At 52.0% G+C, this 12,934-nt stretch overlaps 1 protein-coding gene across 1 annotated transcript in view; it reads right to left on the bottom strand.

The window, feature by feature from the left end:
- CACNA1G (calcium voltage-gated channel subunit alpha1 G) overlaps positions 1-12,934 on the bottom strand; it is a 145,680-nt gene that overhangs the window by 102,242 nt on the left and 30,504 nt on the right.

Raw genomic sequence — 12,934 nt, 5'->3', positions numbered from 1 at the left:
GCAGGTGCCTCCTCACTGGGCACAGGGGGCTGGAGCTGGCATCTCCTGCCACCACCCATCCTGGGTGGATTCCTGGGAAATCACATGGGTCTGAGTCACGGTTTGGTCCTTGGCAATCTGGATCTTTTAATCAGAAGGAATGTTTACAAGATATCAGGATAGACATTCCAACTGTCAGGTTGGGGCTATGGGCTGGAATACTTAGCCCAAATATAGTCCTGGGGGGCAGGCATGGGGGGCAGTCTGAGAAGGGGGCAGCAGCTGTGGGGGATTCACAGGGTTTCCCAGCCTGAGGGACTAGGAAGAATCCCTCAGCAGGACCAGCCACATCCAGGGCTCTGCCAGCAAGGATCTGCAAAACCCTTGAGAACATAAAGAATTAAAGATCACCCTGTCAGATCCCAAATGGGTGGCAAAAGGAGCGTGTTCCTGCATGGGCTGTGTGATACACGCAGCAGGGAAGCAAGGAGGCTCAGGAGTAGCCAGGTTGGTTGGCTTAAAACCTGCAGAGACAGATAGATACTTCCCCAGATAGGCAAAGCTTCATGTAAATTCTTTTGTGGCAGTGGACAAGACCCTGAACTGGGCCTGGCTCTCCCCCATGTGCTCCACCCCTGCCCACCCACCAGCTGCTGGTGCTGCTTCGGGACTGCAAGCTCCTGAGTGAGCTGAGTTAGGCAAACAACCATGATGGGCATCAGCTTGGAGTGATTCTGATCTCATCTCCTCTCTCTCCAAGACCCAGCACAGCCCTAACACCCACCCAAGGCAGCCAAGCTCTCCACAGCCCCGTATCTGGTGCAGAGGACCAGGCAGGGGCTGAAATGGTAGGAGGAGCACAGGATGGCAGCCTCCCTGTCCTCCTCTGGCATGGCACAGTCTGCAAAGCCTTGGGTGCCCCTTGATGCTCATTAGCGTGCTGGCAATGGCACCATCACTGATTGCAAACAGAGGGGAGCCAGGAAAGCACAGGCCCCCGAGACACAACAACCTGCCACACACGGGGCTCCAGGTGCAGCCAGGAGGGAGATGTGGGGACCAACGCCAGATCTGTACCCCAAGAGGGTCCCCATGGTGCAGGCAGGCGGCCAGCAGACCCCACCTGTACAAACACACACTGCTCCAGGCCAGCACCCCCACCCTGGCACAGGCATGGACCCCCCGACTGCTGCCAACCCTGGCAATGGTGAAGGTCACCCCAACCCAACCTATCCCATCCCATCTCCCCCCATCCAGCTCTGTCTGTGCCCCCATCTCAGGGCTGGTCCCTGCCCTCCCCACACCCCAACCCCCCTTCTTAAAGGAATAAACATCTCCAGGCAGGAAAACAGCCTGGGGAAGGAGGGGGACCGAGGGAGTGGAAGGGGGGTGGTTATTTGCTGATGGCAGGTTTTTTTCCCCAGCTTTAACCACAGACCCACTTATCAGCATATCACTCCCTCAAGCACATACATTTCAGTCCAATATAACACTTCACCCTGATTAAATATTCCCGGGACAAGGGACCCCGGCGGTGCCGAGGGCAGTATGTTAATGTGCAGCTGATAGATCAGAAGGTTGGGGAGTGTTATTTTATTTTTTTTTGCCCTCTCTCTTTTTTTTTTCCAGCTGAATGAAACTTCAAGCTCTTTCTTCTGCTAATGGGATTTTCAGAGGCACACAAAGTGCTGCTGGCTATGGCTTTGTACCGACCCTCCTTTGAGCTGAGAGGCTGACAAAGGGAAACTCTTCAATTAGCAAAAGCAGAAGGTGCTTTTTTGAACGCCTCTCGCTGCTGCGGTGCGGGCAGGGAAGGGGCAAAGGCGCTTTGGGAAGCACCAGAGACAGTGCTGGTCCCTGGCCAGCAGCTCAGGTGAGCAGGAGGAGGCGAATGCTCGAGGAGAGGGGCAGTGGTGGCACTGCCACCACCCAGATGCTGAGCTGAGTCCACAGCCCTCGATGTATGAGATAAATATTTGCTAGGAGCTCTCTCCTCACACCAAGCAGGGCTGATGTCTAAAAGAAATTAATAATGGGGTTCATGCACATACATCAGGTGATCACCCCATCCACTCCATCCAGAGTGGATGGGCGCCAGAGAGTCCCTGCTTTTCCAGGTCACCTGCTCACCCCGGCACATTCTTAAAAATCCACATTTTTTTACCATCAACTCGGTCAAGGCAGGCAGCCAAAATGCTCACAGATTCTTTTCAACTAAAAGAATCTGTTTCTGCCACACAGAAATACACAGTAACACTTCTGTTTTAACCTGACTTTTAAAATTCATAAGAGCACACACACACACACACAAAAGTTAAAATCTCCAGAAGTCACTCACTTATTACAAACAGGAGCCCTTGCACAGAGCAAGAGCCCTCAGCCCCTTCCGACCACCAGCAATCCCTGTGCCACCTGCCTGCACTCCTCAGCACCTGACCTTCCATAATTAAGAGGCAAGAGCTCCAAATTCAATTAGCCAGCACTACCCAGCCTAACATAATTAAAAGACAGAGATATTGCATTACACTCACCATGATTTGGTTGCAGAAGTTTGGATCAAATTTACCAGCAAGTGAATTAAATCGAGAGCTGTTGCTCGAGGGCAGCAGTAACCCAGAGGGCAGCGGGTGTGATGCTCTGTCCATCCACACCCCAGAGTCTCTCTGACAAACACACACACTGCTCCTGGTGGGATGGGGAGAGCAGGCACTCATGCACTGCAGCATCACCTGACCCCAGAGATGGGGGTCCCTTCCCCTGGGGGGCTGGGCACCCACCCCAGTGACAGAGCCAGGTACGGAGGGGAGCGTTTGGTGATGTTCTACAGGGATACACACTCTTCCAGGGGATTAATATTTACTTTTTCCTTGATGCTCTGCTAGTCTCAGGTAGCTCCCACCATTCCCCCTGTCCTCCTTCCCTGCATCCCTCCCTCTCCTTCCCTGACCTCTCCTCCCACTCTCCCTACACAGCTCCAGCACAGCAGTGCCTCCAAGGCAATGTGCCACCCTCCTGCCATCACTGGGAGATTGGGTGGGACCCCCCCAAAAGCAGAGCCAGCATGATGAGAGCAGGGCTCTGCAGGCAAGGGGGGACAGCTCTGCAGCACCAGGGGCCACAGGCAATGAAACTCAACCAAAGGAATGCATCAAACTGCCAGGATCTGGCCAGGTGACACTGGGCTCTGCTATGCTGCCTGTTTTTTAGGGCAAGGAGTGGTTGTTCATACCCCAGGAATCATGGATGTAGCCAGGACCAAGTCCCCCATCACCACCCACAGCCATCACTTTTGTACCAGCAAAGCCTTCGCTCGCTGGGACAGCGGCTGGGATTTGACAAATGTGTGGAAAGCGCTGGCAAGGCCTGGAAATTTTTGTGCAAATGTGATGTGAAAATTGGGTTGAAATGACAGCCTTCCCCTGCAGTGTCACCAAGTCCCACCAGCTTAGGAGTGACACCGGGATAAGCTGCAGACGTTAATGAGAGCGGAGTTTTAGGCTTCATTCATATCATCAATTCCAGAAATAGCCCCTTTGACAGGAGCATAATGGCACTTCCAGGGTCTGGCCTTTGGGAGGGGTGGGAGGAGGCAGGGACTAAAATCCTAAAACATTAATTTAGGCCGTTTGCAAGGGAAGTTAAAAGTCCTCAGAATTAATCTGCCTCACAGATGGAAATAATAACCCCTTCCCAGCTTCATCTCTGACTCCATCAGGCCAACAGGAAAAGGCTCTTCATGTCATGCCCAGTTAAAGGTTATAGGATTCCCATCACAGCCCTGGACATTAAATTGGATTTATATTTTTCCTACCATATTCCTTCAAAAGCTAGACCAGCCCCTGCTCTTTGCTTTTAGTATTTGCAGGAAGCATTTGCATCTCCGTGGATGCAGCATGCCAGAGGTGCTCTCAGAGCATCTCTACCCACTGAATCCACTTCCCTCGCTTGCAGCTGAGCACTGGCAGGGATCTGCCCCCACTGTCACTCTGACACGGTCTCTACCTCATGGCTTTGCCCTTCCAGATGCTTTTTCAAGCCTGGTACCTCCCCTCCCTCCAGGGAACACAAATGCAGGGAAGATGCGGCAGGTGAACAGCTTTTCCTGCAGCATCCCGGCGCCACACCAGCAGGAGAACTGCTTTTTCCTGGCAGGATGGATAACTGGCTCACGGGCACGGCAACCCCGGCACGCTCATCCCACACGTGTGATGGAGCGCACGCCTCCTGCCCCGCGGTCCACAGGGATTTGTGCCAGGCGAGTCCCATCGCCAGGGCATTCCTGGAAAGCAAAGCCAGGAGAGGCTCCTCCAGTGGGGCTGCACAAAGGGGTTTAAAAATTCAAGCACTGCTCAGACAGCATTTCCACCGCGTGCCCAACGCCTGCCCCATCCCAGGTCACCGCAGCTGGCAGCCTGAGGACACGCTGCCAGGAGCTGGCATGACCCCACTGAACCTGGCACATCCCCCTTCGCAGGCTCTGAGCCGGGAAAAAGCCAGGCAGGAGCATCCCTGGCTTGTCACTGCTCTGCAGCTCTTCAAAACCGCTTCCCTCCCTGCGCAGACAGACCCAGGAGGTTATTTTAATTCATGCAGCTTCACAATTAAACCTGGGGAACCAAAACAGGGCGATTATTCATGGCAGTGTTTTTGGAAATGTCATCTCTAATTCATTTTGTCTTGCAGATGTTCAAGGGGATGCACGGGCGGCTGCTTCCCTCTGCCATGAAACGCAGCACTCTGCTCCCATCCCGGCGGGACTGCGGGGTCCCCAACGGGTCCTTAAAGCATAATGGTGACTGTAAAGACCAGAATTCGAGGAAAAAGGGGATTTCAGGGTGTAATCATCTTATCATTCTTCTACCAAAGACTTAAAAACTGCACTGTCAGCTGCAGGCAGAGATGCTCTTCTCTGCCTCTGAGATGCAGTTGCCTCCTAAGGGAGAGGTAGGATTTGCTTGGCAGTGCAGAGGAGCCCTGCTCATCCACCCAGGTGATGAAGCAAAGAATGATGCCATAATTAGAGGGGATGAAGAATGATAAAAAAGGGTTTTTTTGTCAAAAAAAACCAAACAACCAAAACCCTACACCAAAACCTGACGAGGTTCTTATTTGCCTTACAGTTTTGGAATTGTTTCCTCGCAACCTTTTAGATTTCTACTTAAAGGGTTTTTTTCAGCAACCAAAAGGGTTTAAAATCTTATTGCTTAAGAGAGAAAAAAAATGAAGATAAAAAAAAATCCTGCAAGCTGAGTGACTTGCATAATCTCCAAACTTCAGGAGCTGGAGCTTTTAAGAAAAGCCCTACATATCACTTGCAATTAACTCCTGAGCTGGGAGGGCTCAGCTGCTGGCAGCCCAGCCCTGGGACCAGCATCTGCAAGGATGGGTGCTTTAATAAAATAAAATAGAATGAAATACAAAAAAACCTCAAAATAAAATAATAAAATGTCAAAAAAGAGCACTTCAGGCTGAATTTATTCCAGCTTCTCATCCCAATCCTTCCCTCTTCCTCACGCCTGTTGTGGCATCAAGAGCAGGGGCCAAAAGAACAGCCCAAAATGGGCTGGTGCAAAGGATCAGTGCATGGCCTCAGCCCTGGGCCAGCAGGATGTGTCAGGTGGAAGCCCCAGGGGTCTGGAACTCACTAGCTACGTAAGCAGCTGGTGAAATATGTCCATGTGCTGGGACCCCAACTCTCACTGCCCTGCATCTTCAGCAGGGAAGAGCAGAGGAGAAGCAGGTGAAGCCTCACTCACCAAGCCCTGCAGAAGCTCCAACTCCCCTGAACTCCCTTTCCAACAGTTTAGCACCTTCTGCTGCCATTTGGATGCTCAGGGGTGGCCTCTCCTCCCGCTCACCCCACCAGAGAGGGGCTGCAGAGGTGGGAGCATGTCCCCATCCTCCTCCTGGACCTGTCCTTCCCAGCTCAACCTCTGCACCAGCCATCATCTCCTGTGACAGAGGATGGGCTCCCTCCCAGCAGCCCACACATGACATTAACAAAGACATCATGAGCAGTAAAATCCTTCCTAATGGCCAACTCCTCCACAGGGGGACTAGGGTTACCAGTTAAAACACTCAGTACACCAAAGCTGTTGCTGGGGCTTGATAACTTATTTAAGACGTTTTATCCCACCATGCCTTACAAGTGCACAGTGGATGGACACTTAACCCCCAAATATATATATTTTTTTTAAAATCACTCACTGTAAATTGTCCCTTAATAGCACCTGCCCTTAAAGCTCAGCAGTGCCAGCTGCTCATCAAGACCTATCCAGAACACCCAGCAGTGTCACCCTCTCATGCTGCACAATCCCAGCCATGCTCCAGGACAGAGGAAGACCCAGGGAAACCCAGGAAAATGCTGCAACACAGATGCATCTTCCCCTGCTGCTCACACAGAACAGCACCTCGTGCAAAGCTGCCAGAGACACCTCTCCCTCACTAAGACACTTGGGATACTATTAAGTTTCTACTGTACCTGACTTGCCTGCTGCAATACTCAAGACAAAAACTGTTATGCAAGGCTGCCTAAACAAGTTGCAGTGAAATCTTTGTAACATCCTACACCGACACATAGTTGGGATATGTCACATATTTGTCTTATTTTGTTCCTTCTTTGTCCTTTTTTTAGTCTCCTTCTACTTTTTCCCCCTTGGAAGTACGCTGGTTCCCATGGAAACAGTGATGTTATGGGTATGGACAGAGCTCCAGTGACGTCCACAAGTTCAGTATAAAAGCGGATTTATGTAACAGTTGGTGAAATGAAGGAATTGAAGGGATGGCTCTACATGGCCACACATGTGGCACTGGGGCTGCCGTGCCAAGGATGTTGTGCTGGTCAGGCGAGCTCACACTGGATTGGGAGAGAATGACAGGGCAGAGAGGAGGAGTTCCCAGACTTATAGGAAGATGGATCAGGATAAAATTTGCCCTAAGCATACATATATATATATATTTTTTTTTAATCTATGTTTATTTATTTATATTTTTATAGTAATATATTTCCTTGGAGAACATCTCTTACCCTCTGCTGCTGGAGCAGAGGCTAGATGGGGTCCAGGGCACCAACCCTGGGAATAGAAACCCTCCTCCCTGAACTCACTGGGAGCTGCAGGAGCATGGCCTGGTCCTCACTGCTGCCCCAACCCCAGAAGACAGCCAGGATAGAGGCACTGGCAAGACAGTGCCTGGCTCCATGGCCACAAAAGGAGATCTCCTCTGAGCCAAATCTCCCCAAAGGGGGAAGGGGAATATCTGCAGGAGGCTCCTGCAGGCTTCAAAGCCTGAGCAAAGCAGGCACATTTCCTCTTTTTTGCAAACCTGTGATTTAAATCCCTTCCTAGGGCAGCGCACAGATGGAGGGGATGTCTCTCCTCCTCCTCCTCCTCCGCCATCAGTCCCCAAGGAAGAAACCCGAACAGCTTCCAAAATGAGGCACTGCCATGCCCAGAGACGTGCCACCTTGAATCCCCAAGCTTCCCACAGAGGTTTGGCTGGCAGGCACCACGCTGCATGGAGCCAAAACCCCCAAAAATCAATGTATTAATAAAGCTGGGAAGCGACAGGCTGATTACAGCCCCGCTGCATCCCAGGGACGTGCTGGGGAGAACAAGCCTGTGCTAATTATCCTGGCAGCTCCTCCGCTTCCCTTACGACGCCTGACAAGCTCACTCTTTGCTCCCACCGCTGCTGGGTTAACCCTCCTTGGCCAGGAAAACTCTATGCCCATCCCTGCAGAGCCAAAATATTCTTTGTGGAGCCAAAATATTCCCTGTGAGGATCAGCACCCTGCCTGGCACAGGTAAAATGGGCTCTTTGCCCCCCTCCAAAGCACTCTCCCCTGGGGACCACTCTCTCCCCTCAGCCACATCCCACTGGATGCAGCCCCTCAAGTCCCATAAACTCCTGCCTAAGCTCAAATCCAATCCCAGCCTATTAAAAATACATGAAGTGAGTGCATGAAAGATTCATCCAGGGCAGGGGATGTCAGCAGAGGTAGCAGGAGTGCAGGAGACAGGATAGCTCTGCAGGGTCAACCATCACTGCTGATGACTAATCCAGTGCATCCCTAATCACCTGGATGAGCAGGTACAGGATGGCACCAAGTGAGGACCACAAAACCTGGTGAAAACGGGGAGAGATGACAATTACAGCCTGTCTGCATGTTCCCTACAGCAATCCCAGCTGGAGCTCAGGCAAAGGGAGAGGGAATTCCCTCTGCTGACTGAGGGCCAGGGGAAACCTCGGAGGAAGAGCTGTTGTTGAGGAGCTGGGCTGAGAGCAAGCTAAACAAACAGCTCCATCTCCATCCCAGGTGCACAACCTGTTTCTACCCCCCTGCTCTCCACTCAGCGCGTTCCCATCCATCCGCAGACACTGGGCAAGGGATGATCACAGGAGGGATTTGACAGACAGGAAAATCAGGGCATGGAGAGATGCACTGGAGGGAAATCTGTGGCATGGCACAGCCCTCACCAGCAGACTCCACACTGCCAGACCCACAGAGTCATTACCAAGACCTCCCAAAAGGCAAGCAGGCATGAGGGCATTCCAAAGCACCCTTTCATTCGCCCTCTTCCACCAAGCAGGGAAATATCTACCACATCAAGGCAAACACCTCCCAAGGCCTCCAGAGAGGCTCAGACTCTGGGTTTTGCCCATCCTCACTCTCCAAATGGGCAGCATGGGGCTTGGGGGAGTCTCCACATGGGGGAGATGCCAGTGTAAGTCCTGGCTGCGCCAGCTCCAAGATGAGCTGAAAGCACTCGGCTTCCAGCCACATCTGCTGCAGCTGCACCCTTCGTGTTCCCAGCCCAGTGTTTTGATTGTAGAAGGGTACAAGCTCAAAGTCCCTAAGGAAACCTGGCCAAGTCTTGCAAAAAAGCTCAGAGGACAAATCCAAGGACAAACCCTGCATCATTTTAACCCTATGGAACAAGCCAGGACAGAAGGGCTGGAGGAACTGGGATCGCTGCTTTGGAAGGGTCCAAATGGCTTAACACCAGTTAAAAAAGAGCTGGGGGACAGACCCCGTGTCCCCACACCTTCTCCCTTCCCTTCAGTGCTGCCACAGTCCTGACCTGACCTGGGGACAACAGCCAGGGGCGTTCCCAGGACTTTCTCAGGATAATGTCTGTGTTGCTGTGATAGAGAGGGTAACTGAGGTGATAGTCTCCTTCAGGGAAACCCTTCCCCAGCATCCGTTCCTGATCACCAGAAAACTGAGCCCTTTCCACTTAATGGCTTGCATTAGCCAACGCTGGGTATAATTTTCCATTCAAAGCTTTGCTGGAGAAATACATCTTTGGGACAACTCAAACTACCCACCAATTTTTGCGTATGTTTTCTTACCTGGCTTCAAGCTGAGTAAAAAAAGTATTAAAGAAATTATGTTTACAAAGTCTGAATATGATGGTGATTTTCCACCTGGCCTGCTAAACCCTTTCACCTAGAGACTGAGCCAATGTTTCCTTTCTTTAAAAAAAAAAAAAAAATCAATGTAAAATACAATATTTTGTTGCAGCTTAAGTACTATTTAGACTGGACCCATCTTACACACTTTGGATTTTGAAGTCTACGATCGATAAAAATAAGAAAAATAGTGGTTTTCAGTGAAATCAATGCAGAGCCTTCACAGTGGGGATGAGTGGCAAGAAGGTCATTCTGCAGGTGGGGAAATGGGGGTCAAGACCACCTCAACCTGCTGCCTTTTTCCCTGCATGGAAGAGGCTGCAGCCAGTTCGTGACTGCATCGGGGAGATGCTGGTGAGCCTGACTCAGTTCTCGAGGTGTCTACAAGGAACGTTCGCCTGCATGAACAGAAACATCTTGACGCCACGTCAAAATACCGCAGTGACTAAAATCCATCCCAGGCACGGGGTTTATGCGGAACGACTGAGTGCAGCAAGCTGCTCTCCCCAGGGCTGAGCCGGCGTGGGCACAGGGAGATGGAGCAGGTTGGGGGGCTCAGCAGGGCTTGCTCCCAGTGCCTGCCCATGGCACTCGTATGGACGCAGTAGGAGATGCCACCAAAATACCTCCCAGTCTCACACACAGCTGCAGCCCAGCCCAAAACAAGGCAAGACTAGCTTAAAAGCAGGACTTGCCCCACGTGCCCCAGCCCAAACCCTGCTCTGCACTCAGATGTGATGCCCTACACAGACCACATCCCACTGCCTGCTGCCACTGCAAAGGCAGACATGGAAGCAAGGTGTACAGACCCAAGAAGCAGGCAGGGACTCCACAGTGGGGTTTGCATGATGGAAGCTAGATGAAATATCTCAAGTCCTAAATAAGACGACAGAAAACAGGGTTTTCTTGTAAAACTTAAGGTGCATCCTACAGAATCTGTTCGCAGGGATGGCAAACACCCTGGTTTTCCTTCCCCAGGTGAGTGCAAGAGGAAGTGAAGGTGAGGATGGTGGTGCCACCACAGGAATGCCAGGGGACCTGCACCCCACTGTGCCAGCCACTCAACCAGAGAGGGACACAACCACATTCTCTACCCTTGTAATGCCCTTCTGCCTATCTGGGCACCATGCTTGCTGCTGGAGGTAACCCAGGTTTGTGCTCCACATGATCCTGGCATTCCCAGGGGAAACAGACCAGTCCAGCCTTCCCTCCAGGAGAGGAAAGCCAAAGAGGAAAGAAGGCATGGCTGGCAGCAAGGGCAGCTTCCCACACTCCCAGCAGGCAGGATGCAGGCAGTGATCCAGGGCTTCCTGGGGGTTTGGGGCATCACACCGGTTTGGTGCTTTCAGCTTCATGACAGAGTGTTGACATCTCCTTGCAAAGACGGGAAGTGGGAGCAGACAGGGAGTGGGGTGAGCACAGGGCTGGCTGCCTGGGATGGCAGGAAAGGGGACAAGAGGGGACACGGCACTGGGGATGTTCATTCTGCTCCCAGCATTTGAAGATCCCTCTGTGTATCCCAAGGCGCAGCTAACCAGCAAGAGGGCTTTTCTTCCCAAGGATCAGGTAGACAAGCTTGACAGAGTGCAGGGTATGAACTCACGTGGGGTAGCCTCTATAGGGCGGGAGACTCTCAGGGGGAACCACCCACAGTGCCACTGGTAGGGATCGGGCCAGTGCCCTCCTGCTGGCATGACTCAAGTGGGAATTTATTAAACACAAAACACCCCGTTTAATTGAAGCATTAGGCTTCAACAGCAGCTGACAATAGCCAGGAAGCTCAGAAAGCAGATGGCACGTCATCCGTGATGCCTTGGAGAGACTCTGACAACAACAAGGGACTGACTCTGACCCCTGTGGCTCCTCCTGTGCTGGCAGCACCGACAGTGTGGTGTCACCGAGCCAAACCTCTATGAAGGGAGACAGGGACTCAGCCACTGCTGTCTTCTAGAGCCTGTCACCTGTGTCATAACCTGGCATTTAAAATGCATTTATTCCATTCATTCATTCAATCCTGCAGAATAAGCCCTGGAGGGTGCTGGGCACCCGCTGTCCCAGGAGCTGCTGGTCAGAGAGAAATAAGGCAAAGAGACCTCGGCTCCATTTCCCCATCCCTTTCTCATCTCCTCTTTGTTGAGATGGCTGGGGATGAGGTTGGTTTGAGCACAGTTGGGTGGAAATTGTCACTCTGGGGGTCTGTGTCCTGCTGCGAGCCCTGCCAAGGAACTGAACACCTTCGGTGCAGATGATCTGACCCTCACCATCAGTGACTGCTGGGCTGGGACAGAGGTGGGAAACATTCTTGCCACTCAGCCCCCTATAAGAAGCAATCCATCCTTTCCTCTCCAAAACCTTTACTAGACTCTGTTCCTGCAGCTGGATCTGACCCCACACACCGCTGTGTCCTGGCACAGCCCCAGGCTGCTCTGGAAAAGCCTCACTCAGGGCATTTGGCCACTTCAGGAGCCTTAAACCAAATGATTTCTGACGCTTCTGATCTCCCCAAAAGCTTCATGAAAAATGCACCAAACTCCCCAGGTTCCCAACCTCCTGCACATCACCCAAGCCTCGCTCACTTCAGCTTAGGAAAAGGAACAAGGACAACCTTTGGTATTCCAAAACACCCTTGGAGCTGTTCGGTGCCAGCGCATTCAATTGCCTCCTCACTCAGAGCCCAAGGCCAGCACTGCTTGCTGTGGAGCTCAGTGGGGACCAACCCACAAACCAACTTAAAAGTCACAGAGAGTCCTGATACTCAGCCACCCCCACCCCAGCATATAATTATGGGATAAAGGTGCAAAATTCCGCTCCAACCACCCTCAAGGCTTAGGAGGCAGGAGAGAGGGCACAGTACAAAGCCAGCCCTTTGGTTTGGCACACCAGCAACACAATGGGCATTCCAAACTCCAGGTCTGGACTCAAATCTTGGATTTTTTATACCTTTTTTTTTTTTTTTAAATTTTTGCCCCCTTCTCTGCACGTGACTCATCCTTAGGCGGCATCTTCAGCCAGCACGCTCCTGACGAGCTGCTATTGATTTACTCCATGTGCAGACAAGCTTTATTGGGGAATAAGGGTGCCTTGTTCCTGTTCCAGGACCCGCGTGTCTCCGCACATGGAGTTAATTAAGAAAGAGCTCCGGGTGTAGGCAAGCCCTCACCAAGCCCCAGCACCTACCAAAGGCACGCAGACCACCACAGCCCACCCCCAGCACCCTGCACGGCCTCCACCCCAGACTCTGAGTGATGCTCAGTGGGTGCAACCCGAGTGTTGGGGTTGGGCTGCCAGCCCCAGGAAAGGACCCTGAACCCCTGCACTGCTCCCCCAGCCTGGGCACAAACATGGGCCCTCCCAAAACCTTTCAAAGGGCAGCTCCTCCCAGCCAGCACCGCGCTCCGGCAGGAGGCTGTAATGGGAGCAAAGCGCTTTAAAATTTAATGTGGAACAAAAGAATTTCCACAAAATAAAAATTGCAGTTTCTTTTCCATTAATAAGATATTACAAGCCTCGCTAAAGAGGCTGCAGGCTCCAGCTCCTGCCC

The sequence above is a fragment of the Manacus vitellinus genome, unplaced genomic scaffold (genome assembly GCF_001715985.3).
Source record: "Manacus vitellinus isolate BGI_N305 unplaced genomic scaffold, ASM171598v3 scaffold_24_pilon, whole genome shotgun sequence".
Taxonomy (NCBI): domain Eukaryota; kingdom Metazoa; phylum Chordata; class Aves; order Passeriformes; family Pipridae; genus Manacus; species Manacus vitellinus.
Note: the sequence above shows the minus strand (reverse complement) of the source record. Positions and strands in the feature narration are given on the sequence as shown.